Genomic DNA, 26,302 nt, shown 5'->3' with positions numbered 1-26,302 from the left:
TTACTTGTGCAGCAAATGTAGAGGCGCTGACCCACTTCTCACGACCGATCATTTCAGATTTCTCTGCCTGGAGGTTGCGAACTGCCAATCCCTTGCAAATTTCCTTGATGTCATGTATGCCGTTGGTTTATCCCAGGCAGTGCATGTGGAAGTGGTTCAGCACTGAACCACTTTATCAGTGGTTCTCTGATAAAAAAGAGGTTGTGTGACACCCCCCGCTTTCCATGTTCCTTCTTTTCTTTCATGAATGTCCTTTGTTGCTTCGTATGAGAAATCCTCGAATATCAAATTACAAGATTATTGCTGATTTTGAAAATGAAAAGTGAGAACAGAGAGTAGAAAGGAGGAGGGAGATGCTTCATGTGGGAGCTGATGTTCACTGTGTTTGGATACACATGTGGGCAGGTATGGAGGGGCGCTCTGCAGGGGAACCAGCTGCTCCCTGAGAATGAGGTCAGGACTCAGGAGTTCTGTGCCTTTGGCTGCTGCAGTCCCTCAAGGCTCTTGGGGACATTACCATTAAGGGGATAGGTGACATCAAACAGGGTTTTCTGGTAATTGTTTGTTGTACAGGGAGCTCTCATTTTCAGGTCCCAGCTGTGTTCAGAAGAGTCAACATGGGTACTTTCAGCATGCATCTTTTTTCCCTCCCAGCTTCTGTTATCTGCCACGTGTACGTTTCCATTGGCATTGAAGCACAGGGTTCTTAAAATTGCTGACAAATAATCTCCATTTCACATTTTGCTGGCACCATGGTCTCACTGTAAATGCTCCCGGTATGTTCTTGGGAAGTTGCATAATTGCAGCTACTCGAGTTGACTGTGCAATATGTTCAGTGACTAATGGCCTAATCAGAACTTGAAAAATATATAAACAGTTCAACAGAAGCCATTGATTCACTGAGCTCTTTTCAGCCAGACAAGGGTGAGCTAATGGGAATGGCAAAGACGGAGGTGTGCAGCTGCAACTTGGGGTATTGAAGTCAGAGCCTGCCCGCACATCCCGCAAACTGCTGCGGCCTTGCTTGTTGGTGGTGGGTGCATCATCGTTCACTGCTCCCCCGCGTTGAGCCTGGAATGCCCCAGGGTTGTCCTGAGTGGCTCTTACAGGTGTTCCTTAATGTGTATGTTACACACGTGGCAACTCTGCGCCTTTCCTCTAAATGGTGCTCTGGCGAGGCTGCTGGTCTCACGTGTCCTTTGTGGCGTCACCCTGGGGTTCTGAGGATAGAATTACAGCAGAGACCATGCCAGCCTGGCTGCAAGACCTACCTGGGCACATGGTTGATCAACACGTTCTGTCATCCTCAGCAGCACCTTTCCTTCCAAAACGTACAGCTGAGATGCACAGAGGTAGAGACTTGCAAAGGAACTGAGTAGCCCCGCCCCCCAAAATAAAAGGATCCCCAGAAAAGTTGAGCAGGAGTATCAGTCATCAGTATCTCATTCCCTTTCCTTAGGGATTTATTAGAGAGCCCTTAAATTCTATAGCTCTTCCCCCATCCATCCCTTTCCCATAGAAAATTTTTTCTTAGCTCCACCCCCAATTGAATGTTTCAATTTTTTTTGATGACATCCTTCAATCTCTAGAAGCTAGTCTCTTCTCGATGTAACAATTTAAATCATTCCTAATTAAAACATTAGGAATTTGGTGTTTTCTAAAATGATCGACTGTTTCCTTAGGCACACGTCAGTTCATTCATAAAGAAAAAAAAATAAAAAGAGTCCTTTCACGCTTTCTGTGTCCCACATTCGTGGTAATGCTTACCCTTCTTTCTGGCTGTTTAAGAATTAAATGGCCAGTGGGCTTCAGTGTGATTTCTTTCACTTCAAAGTTTTAAAGCTACTGGAGTGGAGGTATAATGGATGAGATTTATTTTGGAGCTCAGGACACTGTGGACTAGAAAACGAAAAGGAAGAAAGGGAAGGAGTAGAAAGAGGTGTCTGGGGGTTGAGCAGACTTCTGGGGGCTGCCCGCACAGGTTAAGTTCTGGTCTGCTCTCGCCAGAAGTCCGGGGTACAGAGCGAGGAGCCAGGACAGCATCCTTATCTAACTTAAGTCCTTCACATTCTGTTCGAGTTTTATTATCTGTACTTCATGGGGGAGACCAGGGGTAAAATACTCCAAAAGAGTGGAGAAGCAAGGGAAAACAAACAAACAAACAAAAAACAGGCATGAAGGACCTTGGAAAATCTTTGGTACTTATTTGGTTACATGTTTCATTTTTTAAACTAGCAACCAGATACAGTATTTTTCAAAGAAAAGACTTTTAAAGTTACTCTTTATGCCATGGCATTAAAAACACAAGATATGAAGGCGCAATTTTTTAAACTACAATAACAATAAATTTATTAATAGGCATTAGAGTTTAAGGGGTTTCCTCTTACAACAGAATGAATTAAAACCTGCTGGAAAGCACGGCCACTTTAGCATTCTTCAGCTGATTCTTGCCTTTCACTCGAGGGATGTAATAGTAAGAGAGGAATGGTTTGAATGTTTGGACATTATTGTGTGTCCCTCCAGTGAGTCTAACTCAGTGGTTCCCAGACTTCTGTGTGTGTGAAAGTTGCTGCCAAGTGTTGTCTACACAAAATCATGTTTGCAGTGCTTTATGGGGAAAGATCAGGGATTTTCAAAGTGAATTTGAATTATATATGACATTTGTTTAATGTTCGAACTTAACCTCCCACATAAAAACTATTTTTTACTCTCTCCCTCCCTCCTTTCCTTACCTCCTTGCCTTTTTTTTTTGGAATATTTATTGATTTATTTTCAGTTTTTTAAAATTCATTTTTATTGGAGTATAGTTGCTTCACAATGTTGTGTTAGTTTCTACTGTATAGCAAAGTTAATCAGACACACACATACATGTTTCCCCTCTTTTTTCAAAAAAGATTAACTTTTTTCTTCCCTTCCTCTTTCCCTCCCTGTTTGGTAGTTTCAATTCTACAGATCTCTCTCTCTCTCTCTCTCTCTTTTTTTTTTTTTGGTGAAATTAAAATAGTGATGTCAATTTATATTCAAACCAGAACCTTACTAGCTTGCTGAATATTCAGATCTCTTAGAGAAAATAATGAAAATATGCTGTAAAAGTCTATCTGAATTCCCCATCCGGTGTTCCTACTCAGCTTTCTGCCTTCAGTTTCTCATTTTTAGCTGGAAAAGTGTACCAGCCAAAAGACAGCCAGGTTCTTTGTGAAGCAAAGCATATCAAACCATCTGTAGATAAAAAAGTAACATTTTGGCTTAAAAGCCACCTTCTGATGTAAGACAGAATGAAAATTATAATGATTGATAGAGTATACAGTATTGTTATTAAGAATTTGAAAATAAGATTTTCCTATAAATAACTCAAGATATTCCACATAAGTCAAGACTTATGTGATACAGATATGTGCATTTTCTCAAAAATCAAGAGAAATTAAACTAGTACCCAAGAAGTTGAGTTATGAAGTAAGAATGTCAGTGAAGATCCTGAAAGTAATTTAAACATTGGCATTGTACATATTTCACTTATATCTGTCACAGAAGATTAATTTTAGCCTGCACTTTTGCCATGTGACATCAACCCCATTAATTTATTTCTGTCATGTCTGGTTGGCAAAATTAAAATAATTCAGTCCTATAAAGAAGCCTTTTTTGCCATTGTTAAAATTCAGTGGCACAAATGAAAGCTACGTCTAAAGTTATTGCCAGGATTTAGGGAAAAAACCAAACAAACAACATTTTGGCTCAAACAGAAGGTCTTTCGGGCAAACAGTCATGGATGAAAGTTGCAAGAAAAAAATTAAAAAACTCATAAGTTCAGCATGCACCAAACATTTTCAGACAACCATTTAGTGTCTAAAAATTTCACAGTTTGAAGTGCGTGACAGATACAGAAAACAGGGCATGATGGTTGAGGAAAATAGTGAATTAAGAGCAGTAATAGGAAATTGTAAACAATTTTATCTGAATTTCATCAATTGCTTTTTGCTTACATTCACAATTAGTTATCTATTGAAAAACAAATGCAGGTGAACATTTAGCTGCTTAAAAAGGAATTAGCTGCTTGAAAAGACAAATGTTCCTGTTGAATTTACCTGAAGAATAACCCTCAAAACACTATTGTGAAAACACATCAACCTTCACTAGTATGAATGAAGCAGGATACAAGTAAAATGGGTAGAGTAAATAGGATTTGGAGAAAAATCCTAGTATACAGGGTTAAATTTTTTTTTTAATTAATTAATTTGACTCTTCTAATTTTATAACCAAATACATCAAAAATAAGTTCATGATAAAGCATTCTTTATAGTAAAATCTTTTTGCACATGTTTGATGCTAGTCTTAGAATAGATTTGCCTGGAAGCTGGCTTTTGATCTTACCTGTTGCAAAGTAATACCAAGGTAGTATATAAAATTCTCCTCTCCCCAATATTGTTTTCTCCCATAACTAGCCATCTGTGAGAAAGCTCTGAGAAACCACTCTAGACCCAATGATGAGAGTATAGAGGGAAAATAAGCCAAGATTCAAAATTATAATTTCATGTCAAGTGTTATCATCAGACATCTCAAGTATTATATGCTTTTAAAAATAAATGTTGTTGGCTAAGCATTATGTGACTCCCTGTCTTCTTATCCAGGTGGGGTTTTCAAACTTTGTTCATTCTGGGAAGGGGGATTTAAAAATAGAAGACGCCTTCCCCCAGTCTGCACATAATTAATACCTGTGTTCCAACTTGGAGCCCATCACTTGCCAAGTTCATTGCTTGTCATCTCCCAGGACTCCTCCGCGGTCCCCTGATTCACACCTTATTGTTTGTTTACAGGTTTGTCTCCCGGATTAAGGGTGGAGAGCTTTTTTAGGACAAGGACAAACTCTTGTACATTTCCCATGATGCTTTATGCCCTGTGGCCACTCAGACGCTATTCATTGATTTTTTTAAAAAATTGTTAGCTAGTAAGTGAAAGTAAAAGAGCCAAATGAGGTAAAAGCTCAGATCTGAAATGCTAACAAAATCATGTAGGGGTGCCATGAACGTGGGATAAAATGAACTTGCTATTCTAGATCCTGTGGTGAATTAGAAGAAAATCAATGATTGATGCTCGCGTAAAACTTGTCTTGGTCAGCTGAACGTTCCAGAGCAGAGGCCAATATTGTAGTTAAATCTGTCCTGGAAATGGAACAAACCGAAAGATTTGAACCAAAAAGAATCACACTGAAATTCTTTGGTCACCATGCACAACAGAAAATGCAATTTGTGAGTTGGGAGTTAGGGTGGGAAACCCATGTTCGTATTCCTTTTTATGGAGAAAATATCCATTCTGCCACTTGTACTGCTTTTTTTTATGGCTCTGCCATTGTTTATTATTATTTGTTATTATTGACTGTTTATTTTCCCACCACTGCATGAAGAGTGCGAGGACCATATTTTATTCATATGTATATCCTTGGGGCCTAGGTACTCAGCAAATGCTGAATGAGGAAATAAGATGTTTCAATTTCCCTAGCAGCGAGCAAGATATATAAAACTGGGGCTAAGACTAACAAGAATTGGGTTCATATGCTAGTAATTGTGGGTTTAGAAATAAAGAGCTACTATGTACATTATTTTTTGAAAAGTGTGTGTATACCTGAGTAACTTTCAAAGTAAAAATTACAGTTATGGAGTATTCAATCCTTTTAAGAGCATCACCCTGCTTTTCTCCATGAGCCAGATAAAAGCTGTTTGTTAGTAGGCAGTCTTTGGAAATCTTAGCTTGTATGTATTTCCACCTGATTGTAAACTCACCCGCCCTTCGTACTTTACTATCAAAGGTGCTGTCATCGTCAGCTTGATGGGGGTAGCCAGGTTGGAGACACAGTCTCTGTGCTGTTATCTGTCTTGATGTTTTCATTCATCATGTAACACTTTAGAGTTTGATATTTTGCATATTGAAGACAGTGTGTATGATGTCTGAGTTTCTTTTCTCCCCACCCCATCCTGTCATCTTCTTTCCTGGCAGCTTCTGTACCCAATTTAATATAGCAAAGAAGAGACTTGTTGGTGATCTGGTGGTTGAGAATCCACCTTGCAATGCAAGGGACATGGGCTTGATCCCTGGTTGGGAGCTAAGACCTGGCATCCTGTGGAGCAACTAAGCCTGAGTGCCATAGCTAGAGAGAGTGCGCCGTGACGCACAAAGCCCCACACGATTCAGTGAAGACCCCATATGCTGCAACGAAGACCCAACACAGCCAAATCCATAAGTAAATTAATATTAAAAATAAATAGCATAGGGGATTCATCTTCACCTGTCCCTGAAAACTCCTCTCCTGCCTGTCCATTAGCCCTTCAGGTGTCAGGAAGGCTTGAATTTCAAATCCTCAAAACAAATTGAGAATGTGTAACACCTTCCCAGAGGGCTTCCTCGATGGCTCAGCAGTTAAAAAAAGAAAAAGAAAAAAAAAATTCCTCCCGCAGTGCAAGAGATGCAGGAGACATGGATTCCATCCCTGGGTCAGGAAGATCCCTGGAGAAGAGAATGGCTACCTACTCCAGTATTCTTGCCTGGAGAATCCCATGGATAGAGGAGTCTGGTGGGCTGTAGTTCATAGGGTCAAAAAAGAGTTGGACACGGCCTAGTGACTAAACAGCACCACCTTCCCAAAAGGTAAAAGAGAAACTGTGAGTCTGTCAGGAGCAGTATTGACTGCCAAAAGGCCAGTATCATTAAAGAAATGGAGGAGCATCCAGGAGGAGCTTGGTGTTTCGTTCAGGACCTAGGCCCTTAGTCCTTCAGAGTAAGGTGGCATTATTTGCAGAATTTATAAGATTATTGTGCATTGAAGAAAGGCCAGTGAGAGAACAACGTCGAATTCTAATGTCTTAGAACTAATTAATATGGCCACAGTTACAGAGGATTAACGCCCTGAGGTTGATCTGTTAAAATGCTATTGGTTACTTGTTGTTACCAAGGATCTGTATGCTTATTATATTCCCTGTAAGAGCATTGTGTCGAGCCACCAGTCTGTGCAATTCAGACGATCACCTCCACCTCAAAAAGACTGATGGTGATTTTATGAATTTAATATCCAATCTTAGAAGCTGTACTTTTTGTTTAAGATTTCAGTAAGAATAGGAGCTGTGTTTTCCATTTACGGTTTTGTTATTCTGAAATCGAAGTGGAAAGTCTGAGCGGAATTAAGAACTCCATAAAACAGGATCTTTTAACATCTCGGTTTAAGTCATTTTCTTAGAGAGAATTTGTTGAGGAAATTCCCTTATTTCTTTGGTAGACTGATTTCTTCTTCTGAGACGGTGGCTGTGTCCTGCGATCTGATTCCCAGACATCTGTTCTGTCATCAGAGTCAGGCTAAGTCAATCACATGGGTATTTGATTTACACTGTGTTAAACCTCGTGATTGAAAGAATTTTTATTAGTGATGTCAAGATAATAAATTGCAGAGAGCTTTCGGCAGTTCTGTGTAACAGTCAAGTAGCAGGCTTTGGCCTGTCTAGCAGTGGAATGGATTGTGCGCTCATCGTCAGGTCACTGTGGAGCAGCCATGTTTCCGTGGCCTGTGGCTGGGAGTAAGTGTAGTGGGGCCATTAGAAAAGGCCTGTGGTTGAGTTTTGACTTACAGCTGTTTTAAAAATGCCAGACAGACTGAACTCATGGGAGAGTTTGAGTGAGACCGGCTGTAACGTAAGTGAAATATACACGCAGGTTGGAGACTTCTGCCTCAGTGGGAGAAACTGATGCAGGAACGGAGAGAGCACAGAACACCAGGTAGACTGATGCACGCCTTAGACCAGTGGGTATCAGCCTGGGACCATTTCGAGCCCCAGGGGACAGCTGGCCGGGTCTGGAGACACTTTTTATTGCCGCAACTGGGAGGAGGTGGGTTGCTCTGCTGGTGTCTCGTAGGTAGAGGTCCGGATACCGCTGCTGCTGTTGTTCAATTGCTCAGTTGTGTCTGACTCTTTTGTGACGCCATGGACCACAGCACGCCAGGCTTCCCTCTCCTTCGGGGGAGGGGTGGGGCATTTTTCTGCCTACACAGAACCCAGAGCATTTTTCAGTGTCATTTTCGCTGAGCTAGAGACAGGAAAAGAAGGTTTGTAAAAAGGGTTTGAAATAATCCTCTTTTCAGTGGTATAACTTCAGCGTTTTAGAAGCCGTTTTTCTTTTACTTACTGTGTTGTGACTTCTAGAAGACATTTGGAGAATGTTGAAAGGAATTGTTTAAAGTGGCAATGACACATTCCACTTTAGAAGAGAAACCAAGAGGGAAACGAGTAGCCAAGGAAACTCCAGATGAAGGGTTTGAAAACTTGAATGTGCAGCTAGTACTCACCTGGGGATAAGGGAAGATTCGGATTCCTGGACCCCTGCAGCCTGGGTAGGTGGGTTAGGGTGGGGCTCTGGAGGTTGTATTTTTAATGCGTCCTTTTGCTTCTCTGGTGGTGCAGATGATAAAGGATCTGCCTGCAATGCAGGAGACCTGGGTTCGATCCCTGGGTCGAATTCTCCAGGGAGGATCCCCTGGAGAAGAGAAAGGCAACCCACTCCAGTATTCTTGCCTGGAAAATGCCATGGACAGAGGAGCCTGGTGGACTATAGTCCGCAAAGAGTTAGACACAACTGAGCGACTAGCACAACACACTCCTGTGATACATTTAGCACAAAAGGTTCTTGGATCACACACTAAGAAACAAAATGTAAATAACTATTTTAAAATATGTACATATTTTAATAATTGAGTGTAAAATGAAACTATTGCATAATACTAATGTTAGAGGACAGAATAAGGAAGTATATTAAGCATAGTAAGTTCTTGACATTTCAGTTACATTTTGGGGGATGTGATTTGTTTTAGGCATATTTGAATCCTTATTATATCAAGCCATATTTATATTCAAAGTATATAATGATTTTGACCCTTGATTGATCTTGTTAAGACTGCATCTTCCCTGTGTGATTAATTGTTGTGTTGATATAAATATGATTTTGGCTTACTAATGTACAGTAAGAACTAATGACTCTTGGGAATGTCAGTGACTCTCTGAGTCCTTTGTAAATCAGATATAACCAAGCTATTATTATAGGCTTGTTTGGAAGCTAAGAGATAACATTTATGAATTTCTTTCTTAAAAAAGATTTTTGTTGCAGTATAGGTTACTTACAATGTTGTCTTAATTTCTGCTGTACAGCAAAGTGACTCATATATATATTCTTTTTCAAAATCTCTTCAATTCATATTCTTTTCCATTATGGTTTATCAAAGGATTGAGTATAGTTCCCTGTGCTATGGTAGGACCTCATAGTTCATCCATAGTTTGCATCTGGTGGTGGTAGTTTTAGTTGCTAAGTTATGTCTGACTCTTGTAACCCCATGTACTGTAGCCTGCCAGTCTCCTCTGTCCATGGGATTTCCCAGGAAGGAATACTGGAGTGGGTTGCCATTTCTTTCTCCAGGGCATCTTCCTGGCCCAGGGATTGAACCTGGGTCTCCTGCATTGCCACTGGGGAAGCCCATAGTTCGCATCTGCTGATCCCAAACTTCCAATCCTCTCCCCCAGCCCCGCTTCCCCCTTGGCAACTGCAAATCTGTTCTTAGTGTCTATGAGTCTGTTTCTTTGGTATATTTATTTATATCATATTTTAGAGTTCACATTTAAGTCATATCATATGGTAGTTGTCTTTCTCTTTCTCTTACTTCATTTAGTATGATAATCTCTAGGTGCATCCATGTTGATGCAAATGACATTATTTCATTCTTCTTTATGGCTGAGTAATATTCTGGTATGTGTGTATATGTATCAGTTCAGTTCAATTCAGTTCAGTCGCTCATTTGTGTCTGACTCTTTGCTACCCCATGAATTGCAGCATGCCAGGCCTCCCTGTCCATCACCAAATCCTGGAGTTCACTCAAACTCACATCCATTGAGTCGGTGATGCCATCCAGCCATCTCATCCTCTGTTGTCCCCTTCTCCTCCTGCCCCCAATCCCTCCCAGCATCAGAGTCTTTTCCACTGAGTCAACTCTTCGCATGAGGTGGCCAAAGTACTGGAGTTTCAGCTTTAGCATCATTCCTTCCAAAGAAAATCCCGGGGCTGATCTCCTTCAGAATGGACTGGTTGGATCTCCTTGCAGTCCAAGGGACTCTCAAGAGTCTTCTCCAATACCACAGTTCAAAAGCATCAATTCTTCAGCGCTCAGCCTTCTTCACAGTCCAACTCTCACATCCATACATGACCACTGGAAAAACCATAGCCTTGACTAGACAGACTTTTGTTGGCAAAGTAATGTCTCTGCTTTTGAATATGCTATTTAGGTTGGTCATAACTTTTCTTCCAAGGAGTAAGCGTCTTTTAATTTCATGGCTGCAATCACCATCTGCAGTGATTTTGGAGTCCCCAAAAATAAAGTCTGACACTGTTTCCACTGTTTCCCCATCTATTTCCCATGAAGTGATGGGACTGGATGCCATGATCTTTGTTTTCTGAATGTTGAGCTTTAAGCCAACTTTTTCACTCTCCTCTTTCACTTTCATCAAGAGGCTTTTGAGTTCCTCTTCACTTTCTGCCATAATAGGACATTCTTACCCATTCATCTGTTGATGGACATTTAGCTGGCTGCTAAATGGCTCTTATAAATAGTGCTGCTGTAAATATAGGAGTGCATGTAACATTTGTGAATTTCTTAACGTAGAGTAGTTGCTCAGTAAATGCTAACTTTACAAACAAATTGCTAGAGAATTTTTCTGGGACTTTCGTTTTAAGAGTATAAACTTAAGAGTTCATAATTCCTATCCATCGAGTCCATAAGGCCGACCTTTGCTATGGTGTCACCCCCGATACCTCTCCTGCATAAAATGGTTTCCTTTCTGAAGTCCCATGGTTCTTCTCTTATTCTCTTATTTTATTGCAAAGAGGTTGTACCATTTATACACACTCTCTTCCCAGATGGAAACTTATTTCCCCAAGGCCATGACCCATCGTATCAAATACTTTATACTCCAGATAAGCCCCTGGCAGACTCTCTTTCCAAAGCACTTACTCAGTACATTTGTTGGTGGAATGACTACAATTTAGACAATTATGGCACCATCTTACAACTTCTCAGATATTGTCTCTCACTTGTTTGGAAATTGAAAATGTTGCAATGACTTTTGTAAAAACAATTTGAGAATAGTTATTTACTTAGCTTTTTATGTTAATGATGTCACGATATCAAAAATTAGCTAGAGTAAATCTACTTTAACGAGGATGGTTTGTTATCTAGATGACATGTTCCACATGTAACATCCAAATGAACTATAACACTGAGTTGTTGGCAAGTGGTTGTGGTGAGCAGAAGCAGTCATTATACATTACTTGGTAAAATTCATATTCATATCTTGTCAGTTTATAGTGAGCCAGAGATTGAAAATAACAGTTGTTTCTGTTTTAGTAACTGCTTTAAAAAAATATCTCAAATCTTTTTATTTTCTTTAGTTTGACTGCTAGTAGTGTTTTTAATATGTGACCTTTCAAGAAGTAATGAAATGCATCAATGCAGCTTGGCAATGCATAACAGAGCATGCTTCTAGGATTATTTTTAATGATTAAAAGTCAAATTGAACTTAAAAAAAAAAAAAAGACCTAAAATGCAGATGAGCCAAGTAAACCCAGAAAGAAATCTATGAATGAAATGTGGGTTCCTGGCCCTTTGTGTATTCTCCAAGTCTATTTTCTCCAGATTTCTTCTTTCTTGCTCATTCACCACAAAAGGGGAAAGGTGATGGGGATCTCAGAGTATGTTTTATTGTTTTGTTTTGTTCTTTTTGTTTTTGGTCTGAGGTCCCTCTGAGTTTGTCCCATTGCTGTATTTTTTGCATTCTCCTTTCTCCTCCCTGGTGGTTTGAAGAATGTACTATAGTTGTCCGTGAGTTTTGGTTGGGGAGGTACAGCCATCAGACCTGAGTTTTCCAGAGGTAGCTTTGATGATGATCTGGGAAGGTGAATGGCGGAACATGAGAACGGCCGGAAATCTCGATGGGAGAGTGGGAGAGCTGGGTGAGAGCAGAGGCAGCAAGGCTGGAGGGATGGAAAAGGAAGAATTCAAGTAGTGTAACCAGGAAGTAGAACGGTTAGAATTTGGTACAGCTCCCGAGAGTAATACGAGGGAAGGTGGAGGTGTGGATGCTGGTTGTTTCCAGTTTGGGCAACTCCGTGATGCCAGGGACCAGAAGTAGCTCAGTGAATCTGTAGACATCATGGGCCCCCAGACTGTCGGCTGTCACCCAGCATTGCTTGCCTTCTCTCCTTCATGACCCTTTAGCTTACCCCTTCTTGATTGGGAACCATGGCTAATGGCACCTTCAGCTTCCGTTGGGTGGCCTCGGGTGTCAGGTGCTTAGAATTCTGTGACATCAGGGTCGTGTGGGTTCCACTGATATAAATGTGGAGGCGAAGGAGAAGTGTTAGTCTAGAGCTGTCCCAGTGCCTAATACGAAAGGCAGGATAAAAATGTTTGCTAAACTAAATTTACTCACTTCAGATTTCAAGAGCCAGGGGAGAAGTTTAGTATTTACCGGCTAGGAACATCAGCCCCTCACTTAGTAATGCCTGATTCAGAGAACTTTCTTTTGTAGTCCAGCATACTGAAGGGCTTCTACCAAGATAGAAAAAGAGAACAGTGCTTCCTAAACTATAATTACTTCAACGTTGCCATAAGTAAATATTTTAAATACACAAAAATGGCAACATCAGGAAATATGACTAAGAAGTCAAGACGTGACACACCCTCTACCCCCCACCTTTGTGGTTGTTGAAAATTTCCACCAAGAATGATATATGCAAAGAAGGTTAAGGTCAGGCTGTGAAGTTTCATAGCAAAGCCAGCATTTTCATGGCCTTTAATTTTACAAAGTTAAAATCCAATGATGTACCTTACAAACGGGAGTCCAGTATTTAAGTTAGGTACGCTGTCATCGTAATTAGATACAAGCCGTTACAGTGGCTTTCCTTTCTTAACTTCTGTACAGAAGTTTGGTATAGCAACAGAGCAAAACAAAACAGAACAAGACACACGTCTGCTCCTAACTGTGTTGCTTGCAAATACACAAACCTTGAATTGACTTGGTTTGTCTGAGAGAAAAAGGCATTTGGGAGGAGAAGGGAAAAATCTCATGAGTTGGACACAGTATCGAAAGAGTTTTGTTACCATCAGTTGATATAATTGTGTCGTTTTATACAAAGTGTGTAGCACGATGCTAAGGGAATGAACTGGATTCTTCTGTATCTTGTCGTCCTTGCGCCACGGGCTTCTAAATACTACTGAACTTCCCAAGTGGCACAGCGGTAAAGAATCTGCCTGCCAATGTAGAAGTCACAGAAGACTTGGGTTCAATCCCTGGGTGGGGAAGATCCCCTAGAGAAAGGAATCGCAATGCACCTCAGTATTCTTGCATGGAGAATCCCATGAACAGAGGAGCCTGGTGTGTTACAGTCCACGGGGTCGCGGGGTCGCAGAGTCGGACACGACTGAGCAGGCACGAACTTTAGTAATCCGTATCCTTTCTCTGGCAGTTATTCCCCAAATCATGAAATGCTCTCATCACTTTCCTGCTGCAAAGGGAAGAGGTGCTCAGTGAGTTGGCTATTTTAGCATTCGTTGAAAAGCTCCATGGCAGATTGTGGCATTCATATTGGAAACAAAGATGTATAGAACATTTCAGAGGGGCATGGGGACTACCAGATATGGGTGTTATTAAGAATGGCTGGGCATTTAGAAAGGTCAAGACACAACTGATCCATGGATTCTAAATTGTACTCCAAATCCATCTTTCTTTCTTTTTTTTTGCCATGAGTTAGTATATATTATCTTTCTTTCTTCTAAAATCACTTCACATTAGGATGGAATCTCGCAGATAAGCTGTCATGGAGCTCCTCAGTGAATACCATAGATTGTACTATAGACTAATTACTCTCTTTCAAAATACCTAAAATTTCTGGTTGAGTGTGCTGCTAATTTTGTTTAATCTTGGGACTGAAGGGAAAGATGTTTAAAAATAAAATTGTCATAAAAATACTTTCCTGTGTTCCTCACTGTTCATCCAAGTGAGGAGAAATAGGAGCAAACATGATACTTTGTGTTCTGCACGGTGGGAAGTGTTGTGAGAGATTCCCCCAGAAAGTCTCAGGAACATTCACCATCTACTAATAGTCGTCAAAGATGTTGCTGTTGCTCAGTTGCTCGGTCGTGTCTGAGTCTGTGCCATCCCATGGACTGCAGCATGCCAGGCTGCATGTCTTCTCTCCTCCACCGTCTCATGGAGTTTGCTCAAGTTCATGTCCGTTGAGTTGGCTGATGCTGTCTGACCATCTCATTCTCTGCTGTCTTCTCCTTTCGCCTTCAGTCTTTCCCAGCATCAAGGTCTTTCCTAGTTAGTCGGCTCTTCATATCAAGTGGTCAAAGTATTGGACCTTCAGCTTCAGCACTGAATGTTTAAGGTTGATTTCTTTTAAGATTGACTAGTTTGATCTCCCTGCAGTCCAAGGGACTCTCAAGAGTCTCCTTTAGCACCACAGTTTGAAACCATCAATTCTCTGGCACTCAGCTTTCTTTATGGTCCAACTCGTACATCCATACATGACTACTGGAAAAACGACAGCTTTGACTATATGGACCTTTGTCAGCAAAGTGTTATCTCTGCTTTTTAATATACTGTCTAGATTTATCATAGCTTTTCTTCCAAGGAACAAGTGTCTTCTAAGTTCATGGTTTCAGTCATTGTCCACAGTGATTTTGGAGCCCAAGAAAATAAAATCTGTCACTGTTTCCTCTTTTTCCCTTTCTATTTCCCATAAAGCGATGGGACCAGATGCCATGATCTTCGTTTTTTGAATGTTGAGTTTTAAGCCAACTTTTTCACTCTCCTCTTTCACTTTCATCAAGAGGCTCTTTAGTTCCTCTTAACTTTCTACCATTAGAGTGGTATCTGCATATCTGAGGTTATTGCTATTTCTCCTCACAATCTTGATTCTAGCTTTTGATTCATCCAGCCCAGCATTTCACATGATGTACTCTGCATATAAGTTAAATAAGCAGGGTGACAATATACAGCCTTGTCTTACTCCTTTCCCAATTTTAAACAAGTCCATTGTTCCATGTCCAGTTCTAACGGTTGTGTCTTGACTTGCATACAGGTTTCTCAGGAGGCAGGTAAGGTGGTCTGGTATACCCATCTCTGTAGGAGTTTTCCACAGTTTGTTGTGATCCACACAGTCAGAGCTTCTAAATGTCAAAGAAAGAGACTCACACAAATGGAGCCATGTCACCTATCATCAGGCAGTACACAGGAAATCCGTATTGACGGGGGTCCCTGCCAGAGGCACTTTGAAGAAAGGAAGAGCTGGACTAGTTCTGGAAGTGGAGATGTCTTGAGCTGGGCGTTGGAAAATTATTAGGACTGATCTAGAAAGTTGGTATTCAGTATGTTTTGATTGATTCTGAATTAGCAGAAGAAAGGGCATTGATGTGCAAGAACTAATGGGCAGAGGTTATAGTGACCTGAGGGAACTAAGGGTTTAGAAAGCATTTGAAGAGAATGATCCCACCTCCCTTGCCTTACTGGGGTGCCTTAGAGATGACGGGCATTTCAGTGCCCTGTTTAATACATTTTAATTCCAGAGGAATGGAGAGGGAATAGAGCCGAGGGCTCCTTGGGTCTTGCTCCCAGAACATCATTATGTTTGCTCTGTGCTCCAGCCTTGTGACCTTTTAGGGATCAAAAGATTGGACTTCACAGCATCCTGCTTATGTGGCTTTTGAGTGAGACTTCATTTTCCATGGGGTGACCCTTCCGCTTTGGGAGGTGAAAGAATCTTCCTGCTTTGTACATTTATTGGGGTGGCCTCTGAGCCAATTCACTGAGCACCTCTTCACTTTGCAACAGGAAAGTGATGAAAGTATTTCATGATTTTGGGGGATAACTGCCAGCAAAAGAATCTGGATTGCTGAAGTTTGTGCGTGCGTGCTCAGTCGGGTCTGACTTTTTGCGACCCCGTGGAGCCAGTAGACTCCTCTGTTTTGGGGATTTTCCAGGCAAGTATACTGGAGTGGGTTGCCATTCCCTCCTTTAGGGGATCTTCCCGACACAGGGAACAAACCCAAGTCTCCTGTATTGCAGGCGGATTCTTTACTGCTGAGTCACTGGGAAGGTCAGCAAATGATTAATTGGAAATGAGGCAGCATAGTGAGGACTGGAGAGACCCTTTGGTGTCAGACAGATACAGATAGAGGTTAAAGTCCTGGATCTGTCTCTTAGTTATTTGGCCCTTTGAGTATGTTATTTAGCCCCATTCAGCTTCATTTCTTCATTTATTAAAAATAGGAAAAGGGAATATATGTATACAGATAACTGATTCTCAGTGCTGCACCGCAGAAACTAACATAGCATTGTAAAGCAATTATACTCCAATTTAAAAAAAAACAACAAAATAATAGGAAAGTGTCAGCCACCTAGGATGGTTGTCAGGCTTAAAGAGATCATTTGCAAGTTTAATACTGAAATATTAGCTATTATTATTATTACATATGTACACCGACACCCAAAGATAACCAGTATTGTTTAGTAGTTCTTTTTAGTTCTTAAAGAGGGGATGGTTTATAACTGCATAGTGCTAAGCTAAGTGTCAGTTGCTTAGTCGTGTCCAGCTCTTTGAGACCCCATGGACTGTAGCCCACCAGGCTTCTCTATCCTTGGAATTCTCCAGGCAAGAATACTGGAGTGGGTCGCTACTCCCTGATAACTCCATAGTTACTTCATTAACTGATTTCATGAAATAGGCCTTTCTGAGTCTCTTTCAGGGTACTTAAAAAGTTGATTGCTGTTGGTTAAAACAAATCCTTCCTAGATTATTAAGGCCTAGGTTGGAAGAAAGTGTTTGCCGAAAGATTCTAAAGTATACACTTCTCACAGAGTCCTACCTGGGATAATCCAAATAACCAAATGTTTTCTTCATAGTCAATCCTGTCCAACTGACCCCTCATGGTTTATGCCATGGCTGTGGACCAGTAGACCTTGTTTAGGGTCACAGAATCCTAGGATAGGAAGGAAACAATGTTCTATGCTTTTCTTCTGGGAGGGATCTTCAGAACTTAGTCTCCTTAGTCAGCAGTTCCTGCTTTGAGAAGCTCCAAGACCTTTTTGGGTGGGTGAGAGAGGTCTGCAGGGTCAAAACTATTTTTATAATACTACTGGGTATCCATTCTTACTCTCTCACAGGTGTATAGAAGAGTTTTTCAGAGCTGCATGATGTATGATGATGTTGTATAGTGAACACTGCTCAAAAGTCTGTGTAAGTCAGTGAGCTAATTTTATTTTCCAGTGACCAGTGCATGGGATTTCCCAGGTGGTGCTAGTGGTAAAGAATCTGCCTGCCAGTGCAGGAGATGCAAGAGACACAGGTTCGATCCCAGAGTCAGGAAGACCCCCCGGAGTAGGAAATGGCAACCGACTCCAGTGTTCTTGCCTGGGAAATTCCATGGACAGAGGAGCCTGGTGGGCTACAGTCCAGGGGGTTGCAAAGAGTTGGACATGACTGAGCAACCAAGCAGGTACGCGTGTACAACCAGTGCGTGATTTTATGAAACCACACATGGAAAAGGATCCATCCAAAGTGCAAGACAAACCAATGGATTTTAATAGAACTGAGTACAAGGAGTTCGTTGGTAAGTTTCAGATTCCACTTTGCTACCACCCTTTAAGAAACTAGCCCTTGTTGAGTTTTGGTGTAGCATGAAAGGAGAACTTCCACCAGGAGCTGAAAACGAAGGCTAGATTTTCTCCCTCTGTTTCAACCAAACAGCATATCACAGCAACTTGAATTCAGAGACCCTTCTGAGAATTTAACTGTTTTCTGTGAACCCAGACATTAAAGAGATTTGTGGAATTGAAAATCAGTCTTATTCTTTTCGTTAACTTTTTTGTTTTGAAAAAATATGGTTATTTTGCTGTTTTATGTAAGATGCAGTGGGTACCTTGTTACTTAAGCTAAATGCATTAATACAGATTTTAAAATTCAGTTTTCATTTCTAATATAAATATCATTAAAGGTAATCTATGTCATTAACAGTGCTTTGGGGTCCTCAGTATATTTTATGAGTATAAAGAGGACTTGAGACCAAAATCTTTGAGACCCCCTGGCCTCGTGTATTGTTTACCAGGGGTGTATTCTTGTCATGCATGTATACCGGTTGCCTATTTGAAAAAAGTATTCTGTGGCCAATATATTTTGGACCAAGATGCATGCTTTGTCCCCTATTAGAGCTTTATCATACATATTAATACATCAAAGTCCCTCAAGTGTGTTTCCCCAATTTTTTGCAACCTTTTTTGTCTCTTTTTTTTTAGGATCATGGAATGTCCCACAATGAACTCTTATCAGCTCATTAAACCATACTGACTAATTATCATATAGGTTGCCCTCTCCCCATTTTTCAAAAATAAAAAGCAGTTTTTCTCAGGTACTTTCCTTAAAATTCATGCTTTATTTAGAGGAAGGCCCAAGGAAATTCACCACCTTATCTCCTTGCCTCTCTTTTTAAAAGGAAAACTACTCATACTTCCTTGTATTAAACTATTTTGCTTATCATCTTTGAAGCTGTTTGGAACTTCTGTTTCCAAACTCATATGTTTTGAAACTATTTTAAACACTTCTTTGTGTTAATTGGTAGCATCTGTTCCCTGTGTCCTATGACAAAGTAATCTCCCCACACAAATTGTCCAAACTGCAGATCAAGTCCCAGCAGCCTAGCACTGGAGCTGTTTCTACTGTTTGGTATTTTTAAATGGCAAAAGGTACCTTTGGTGATGTGTCTCATGCCCCTTTATTAAACACAGGCGCTTTTTGTGACAGATTTGTAAATGGCAGTGGGTTTTGTTGTATTTCTTTTTTATGACACTTTCTTTCCAGCTCTTTGGTTCCCATTGGTGGTGGGCACAATCTTAAGAGTTAACAAAAGAAAAGCATTCTACAGTGTGGATGGGGGGACATGCTGCTGGCTGCAACTACATGGGTGTTTTCCTCCTGGAAAATAGGAGTGATGGATTAGCCAGCAGCAGCCCTTTTCGACGACAGTGACATTCTAAATTTGTGTTGAGGCAAACGTTCAGAGGTCACTTCTTTCTTTTTCTGTATTTCACATGTCTGTGTCAGGGAAAGAATGGGAACGTCTTAATGTGTTACAATAATTAAAGGGACAACAGCCTTTGGATTTTATGCAGTTCAAGAGCTATCATTTTTAATATTCTGGTCTTGCCAGTTTCTACTTAAAAACTTAATACTGTTGGCATCCTTTCCCTTATTATTTAAGAAATTCAAGCAGAGTTTACTGTGACTATCTTATTCAGTATCTTATTCTTTTCCTTACCACTTTAGTAGTTTGAGAGAGAACTTTTTACATGTTCAAAGGGACCACATTCAGTCAATATTTTAGAGTGTTAGGAAACTCTAACGCTCTGGAAATTCTTTGATAGTTAAATCAGCTAGTTAACCAGATTGAAATGAACCAGACTAAGGTTACTGTTCAGACAGCAAGAGGCTGCTTTTATCTCTTCTTTGACAGGTGAGTATAGATTGTAGTACAGGTGGGTTTCCCTGGTGGCTCAGATGGTAAAGAGTCTGCAAAGTGGGAGACCTGGGTTTGACCCCTGGGTTGGGAAGATTCCCCTGGAGGAGGGCATGGCAACCCACTCTAGTATTCTTGCCTAGAGAATCCCCACGGACAGAGGAGCCTGTGGGTGGGCTACAGTCCATGGGGTTGCAAAGAGTTGGACATGACAGTGACTAAGCGCAACGTAGTTGGGATAGCAAAGACTGAAGAATTGTAAAGCTATGTGGCAGCTTAAGAAATCTGATGAAAATGCATATGGACCATTGATTGTATGAACTATGTGATGTTAGCACTTTTTGCAGTAGAAGGACAAATTTCAGGTTTGTACATTCATTGCAGGAGAATAGGTTATTCTAAAGGAGTCTTGACATGTGGTCATTAAGAGCTGAAGCTCTGGAGTCAGATGACCTAGGCTTGATTCTTGCCCAATCACATATGTGTGATGTTGGGCAAGTGATATAGCTTCTCTGTGACTCAGTGTCTCCAACTGTAATAAGTCATGTAAAATTTCTGGACAGTGCCTGGTGCATCATAACTGTATTAGTTATCTATTTCTCTGTAACAAATTACCCTAAAGCTTAGTGGCTTAAAGTAGCAAAAACTTACTATCTCACAATTCCATGAGTAAGAATCAGGGCACACCTTAGATGGGTGTCTCTGGCTCAAGGCCCCTCCTAAGATTATGGTCAAGCCATTAGCCCAGGCTAATGTGAAGGATCAGCTACAGTCTCATCTGAAGGGTGGAGGCAGGCTGTGTGTGCCTGGGATCTGCTTCCAAGTTCACCCACACAGATGCCAGCAGGCCACATGGGCCCCTGCACAGGATGGCTTCAACAGTCTGGCAGTTGGCTTCCCCCAGATTAAGTCATCCAGGAGAGAATGCAAGAGGGTACCCAAGATGAAAGCTACAGTCTTGTAGCCTCACCTTGGAAGTGACATTCCATTACCTCTGCCCCACTCTGCTGGAGTCGCTCAATACAGTCTGCACTCAGGGGAGAGGATTATAATAAGGACATGAATACCAAGGTAGGATAGCTGGGCACCATCTTCTTGGACGCTGCCCGTAACAGTAACTCATGCTTTCACATGTATCTTCTATCCTATCTGCATGTCAGTGAATTCCAAACACCCACATCCAGGTGTCTACCTGATAGCTCACTAGGAGTCTAACAAGCATCTTAAGCTTAACACGGAAAAGTGGCCCTTCCTGACACCCGCCTTTTCCAGTTTTTTCCATCGTGGTGAATGGCAACTCTATTCTTAGAGATGATTGGGTCAAAAATTTGGAAAGATCCTTTACTCTTTTCTTTCTCTTCTACCATTTGTCGCCTTGACCTTCGCCGTGTGTCCAGAATCGCGCCAGTTCTCACAGCCTCCTCCTCCAGTGTCATCACCTCAGTCCACGTATCGAGCGTCACACCTGCATTTTTGCAGTCGCCTAAGTGGGCTCTGTGTTTTCAGCCTTGCCTCCTTAGAATCTGTTCTTCAGACAACAGATAGAAAGATCCCTTAAAACATAAGGCAGATCATTATCCTGCTCATTTCAAAATCCTCTACTGTCTTTGTATTTTAAGGTAAAAAGCCAAAGTCTTTCCAGTGGCCTCCGAGGCCTTCTGTGATTGTAACATTATGCTTTTTGTGTGTTACTGCATAAAATGTTGTCAGTATGCATAATAAATGCTATATTAATCTATGTCTGGGTGAACACATCTTAATATGTTTAAGTTACCTAGACTTTATTTTTTACCCTCATTTCTCTTTTTTTAATTATTTATTTTAATTGGAGGATAATTACTTTACAACATGGTGATGATTTTTGCCATACATCAACATGAATCTGCCACAGATATACATGTGTCCCCCCATCCTGAATCCCCCTCGCATTTCCCTTCCCACGCCATCTGTCAGGTTGTCTCAGAGCACTGGCTTTGAGTGTCCTGCCTCATACATCAAACTTGCATGGGTCATCTATTTTATATACAGTAATATACATGTCTCAATGCTATTCTCTCAAATTGTCCCACCCTCGCCTTCTCCCACTGAGTCCAAACGTCTGTTCTTTACATCTGTGTCTCTTTTGCTGCCCTGCATGTAGGATTGTTGTTACCATCTTTCTATTTTGTGAATGGTGTAAGGGAGTGATCTGACTCTTCTCAAATGGAAAGCTAATCTCCCCAGAGCTACTGATAGACAAGAACACTCATTCCCCACCAAGGGGTTATTCCACCATGAACCCATTACTCACCTTCTATGCAATCTGTGTCTAATTGTTGGAATTTAGGATTAAAATGAATCTTAATGGATCATATAAGATAAAATTGTGTTTGTGGAAATTTAATTTGATATGGTATACTCAATTGCATATGAAAACAACTTGAATTATCACTAGGAATTCATTATGGAGAGCCCTTACTTAGGTCCCTTTATTTGATAGATAAGGAACTAATTCTGCATAGGAGATTATGAATTAAATTTAAAAATAGACTAAGCTGCAAAACTCAGACAAAAAAAAAAATCTCATGGCTTTTAGACCAGTGCTTTTGAGTTATGTTGATATGCTATACTTTGTTGCTGCTGCTTATAACTGTTCAGAAAATTATCACAAAACGCTTATCAAATTTTAAAACCCTGTAAGGATATCATCTAGAGGGCAATCCCTGTTTCTGTAGCTAACTTTCAGTGCTCAGGCAAATCAATGAATGCTGTAGGCCTCTAGTGTTCCTTTCGTCTTTCTGGACTTTTGGTCTTATCTCTATTTATAACTTCAACCGGCAAGCAAGAATGGGCAGGCAAAGGAGATTAAACTCAAGCCAGTTTGTTTTGTGGGTGATTAGCAGCACAGTATTCCTGCCTGGAGAATCCCAGGGACGGAGGAGTCTGGTGGGCTGGTGTCTATGGGGTCGCACAGAGTCGGACATGACTGAAGCGACTTAGCAGCAGCAGCAGCACTGCTGAAAAGTTTTGCTGAAGGAGGAAAGTATATTACAATTCTTGCTTAAAAGGAGGTGTGTAGAATTTTCAGTGGTTTTCTTTTGATATAAATGGTTTCATGCTTGGTACACTATGTGTAATTGAGGGTCAGCTATAAAACACAAAATGAATCACTTCCAAGTTCTTCACATCTACAGAGATAAGAATGGAAAATCTTGTCACTCAGATGAGTCCTTTTTACTTTTCTCTCCTCTGCAAATAGTCTAAACCTTACTCCTCTGAACACCTGGTTTTCGAGGCCAGAGATAGGGCCCCGAGCTAATAATGGAGACATATCTCCTCTCCCAGATCACTTGGCTCTGCTTGGTGACAAGAATATAATCCAGAAATGAATTTCTTTACACAAAAATAAAACAGAAAAAGAGAAAGAATACTATGAGAAAGTATTGTGCTTCTGGTAAACTTTTCAAATCAACACATTACATTGTATTCAGTGACATTATTATGCCCATTAAGAGTCAGAGGGCATGAGTGATTAAACCCAGAGTCTAGTCAAGGCACAAATTAACTTGCTGTGTGACTTTAAGAGGCTCTTCACCTTCTCGGGGCCAGCAGCTTTATTTGCAGAAGAATCTTGGACTAGACGACAAAGACACTCGTAGTTCTAAAATACCAGCACATAAAGCTGGTAACAAGAGAATTGCAGCGGTTTATTTTTAGTAAAAGAAGATTGATACCAGCCAGTAACTCTCAGTGGGCTTGCTTAAATCCTCCTGTCTTCCAAATTCTGTTTTTACCAAATCGGTAAACTGAAGACAGTTTGTCATGCTTTGAACTTCCTGGCTCGTGTTGATTTGTATCAATATGTTACTGTTACACATTTGAGTGGGAGCTGAGTTACATTTCATGAAAACTGCTCAGAAAACTAATAAAATCGTTACAACCTCACTTTCAGTGGGAATTGATAGCATCAAGAAAAATAAAAGAGGCTTGGCCATTTTCAGGCATTTGCTCTTCCAGCTAGACTGAAAATCTAATGGCCTTACACTCAACTCGCTTGTTTAAACATTAACCAAAGTGGCTTTCTCCTCCTCCTCAAAATGTTGAAGTGCCAACATGAATTTAACCAGCAGTCCACACCCCCCACCCAAGTCCTCTTAAAAAAACATTGAGTATTCTGTAAAATAATAGCTTCAGAAGGCTTTCAAGGAATTGATTATTCACACAGCAGCCTAGTGAGGTGCAGAAAGTATATGCTGTCTCTTACAACTGGGTCCGTGCATGGTGAGCTCCTTGATTCAGGACCTTTGGAGATTCATAGAGGGTTTCCAGTTACAAGTGGGGTGCAGTCACCATAGTTAGAGAACGGGGTGACAGCCTTCCAATGGGCTTTCAGAATAGATGCGGAAGAGCTCAGAAAAGGCTCAGAAAGGGCGCAGACATCTTTTGAGGATCGTTTCCAGGCTCTCAAATGGCCATTGTCAAAGAACAAACAATGGCGGGGTGGGGGGTGGGGGGCGGTGTGGTGGTTTGACTAAGCATCTGAAGAAGCCCGAACAGCACCCTGTGAGCAGTGAGCCTTGGAAGCTCACAGCCCAGTGGAGAACTTTTCAGAGCAACTTGTCACACACAGTTCTAATGTGTGGGCTTTATCAGCTGCTCTGAGTGGGGGTTAAGAGGCATGCATATTTTACCCATTCATTACATATTCAGTGTGTGAAGTAAATGCTGCTTTCCAGCTTGGGTGGAGAAGGTTATTTATCAAGATAGACCAAGTCAGAACGAAAGCCCATCAATTACCTGTTTGGAGCGCAAAATGGAAAATGTCCTCTCTCTCACACTTTGCCATTTCTGTTCAATCCTAGTAATCCTTTGTTGAAAACTACTAATATTGGCTCCTTCAATTTGAGTCTTTCATGGGCAGAATCAGATGAATTTTAATTCAAAACATAACTTTCTCCACTTTCTGCCCTCGAGAACTGCACGTCAGCATCTCTGTTTCAACATCATGAATTCTTCTTTAATTTCTTATTTCAGTTAGTAAACTTGAAATCTCGCAAGCACAGTATCAGCGGTAAGTGTCCTGAGATGCAGCACCTATCTAGTAGGGGTTTTGTTGTCTTTTTTTCTACCCCCGCCCCTCCCCATCACCGGCATTTCAAAGTACCATATGAAGATCAGTTGTGTGATAGATTCGTTCTGGTAATTAACATGCTTGTTTGAGGTTATAAAATATACATCTGAGAAAGGCCAGGGATTTCCCCCTGAATATCAACGAACTGCTTGAAGTGGCATTTATTTTTCATTCTGACTTGGTGTTGTGTTTTGTTTTACTGCAGCAGTCTGGAGCAAAATGAAAGAGCTGATGTCGAGGCCTCCCAAGTAGTGCTGCTACAGACCATGAACAAGAGAGAAGGAGAAGACCTCAGCCTGCATGAACGATCCTGAAACGCAAATGGTCTTGGGTAAGTCATCCGAAGGGCTTGGTATCCATCAGCTGTAAATTTCATCCATCATCGTTGGTTTGGTGTCCCAGGACATCTTATTCAAGTTCTCTACAACCCAAGCAACAGGATGTTGAGGAAATGTTGATCAAGTGCTGGAGAGCTGAAAGAACAATGAAAGTGACTTAGCGTGTTCATTTCTGAAATGTGCAGAAGAGTAGGATTTGAGCGGAATGCATTGGTGGTTAGGAAAGACTAGAAAGAACGGAACTAAACACATAGGCAACAAACTTCATCTTCCGTGTATTGCATTTCAGTGGAGAGAATATTGGGTTAATCACGTGAGAGACAGTAGATTCAGTCTAGGGGCACATTTGTTATCCTTTAAGTGAAGTATTGGGATGAGCAAGGTGAGAGGCACTGCGAGTTTCCAGAGCCTATTCAACAGGATCTATTGTGAACCTTTTAAAAAAATATTTATTCATTTATTTATTTGGCTGCATCGGGTATTAGTTGTGGCATGTGGGGTCCTCACTGTGTCATGCAGGGTCTTGCGTTGGCTCAGTAGTTGTAGCACAAGGACTTAGTTGCTCTAGAGGCATGTGGGATCTTAGTCCTCTGACCAGGGATCAAGTCTGCATCCCCTGCATGGAAAGTGGATTCTTAACCACTGAGCAACCAGGGAAGTCCCTATTGTGAACCTTTTAACTAACCATGGTGTCCTGGAACGACAGTCTTGGTTTGGGGAGGGGAGAGGGGTGGAATGCAAATGTGCCAAGCTATAAATAAATAATAAATTCCAAACTCAACACCAAAATAATGTGGACTTCCAAGGAAGTTTTATCAGCCTGCTTCAGTGTATTTCTTGGAAACAAAGGCCTCAGATGGAAGCCCAGTTCTGCTCACATATCTTGACCTTGGACAACTTATCCACCCTCTTGGAATGAGTCACCTGTAAAAACACCACCGTCTTGAGGATGTCCAAGGTGGCTTGCAAATGTGAAATTCCACAGTTCATTCTAATGAAGTTAATGAAATAATTATACCTTTTGATTCTTGCTTCTCTGAATTTATGGTGTGCCCTTGGCAAGTCATCATTGGCAGGGGGCTCACTGGACTAGCCACTGTGAAGAAAAGGGTGCAGGCACCTGGGGTTGCTCCTTCCTTCTGTTTGGTGACACAGCCCTTTGGACAAGCAGGCTTTGCAGTGTCCGGCTCGTAATTTATTCCCTTGCAGCATTAAAGAAAACATGGCGTAGTGCTCTATGAATATAACATTAGAATAAACGAGATA

General features: G+C 41.1%; 1 protein-coding gene across 10 annotated transcripts in view; it reads left to right on the top strand.

The window, feature by feature from the left end:
* ATXN1 (ataxin 1) overlaps window positions 1-26,302 on the top strand; it is a 415,565-nt gene that overhangs the window by 83,473 nt on the left and 305,790 nt on the right. For all 10 annotated transcript variants that reach the window (XM_055570690.1, XM_055570680.1, XM_055570687.1 and 7 more), the window contains one exon: window positions 24,904-25,029. The gene's annotated coding sequence lies outside the window, so the exon portion shown is untranslated. The remainder of the gene's footprint in view (window positions 1-24,903; window positions 25,030-26,302) is intronic.

This window comes from Bubalus kerabau, chromosome 3 (genome assembly GCF_029407905.1).
Source record: "Bubalus kerabau isolate K-KA32 ecotype Philippines breed swamp buffalo chromosome 3, PCC_UOA_SB_1v2, whole genome shotgun sequence".
Classification (NCBI taxonomy): Eukaryota; Metazoa; Chordata; class Mammalia; order Artiodactyla; family Bovidae; genus Bubalus; species Bubalus kerabau.
This window is presented reverse-complemented; position numbering and strand designations above follow the sequence as displayed.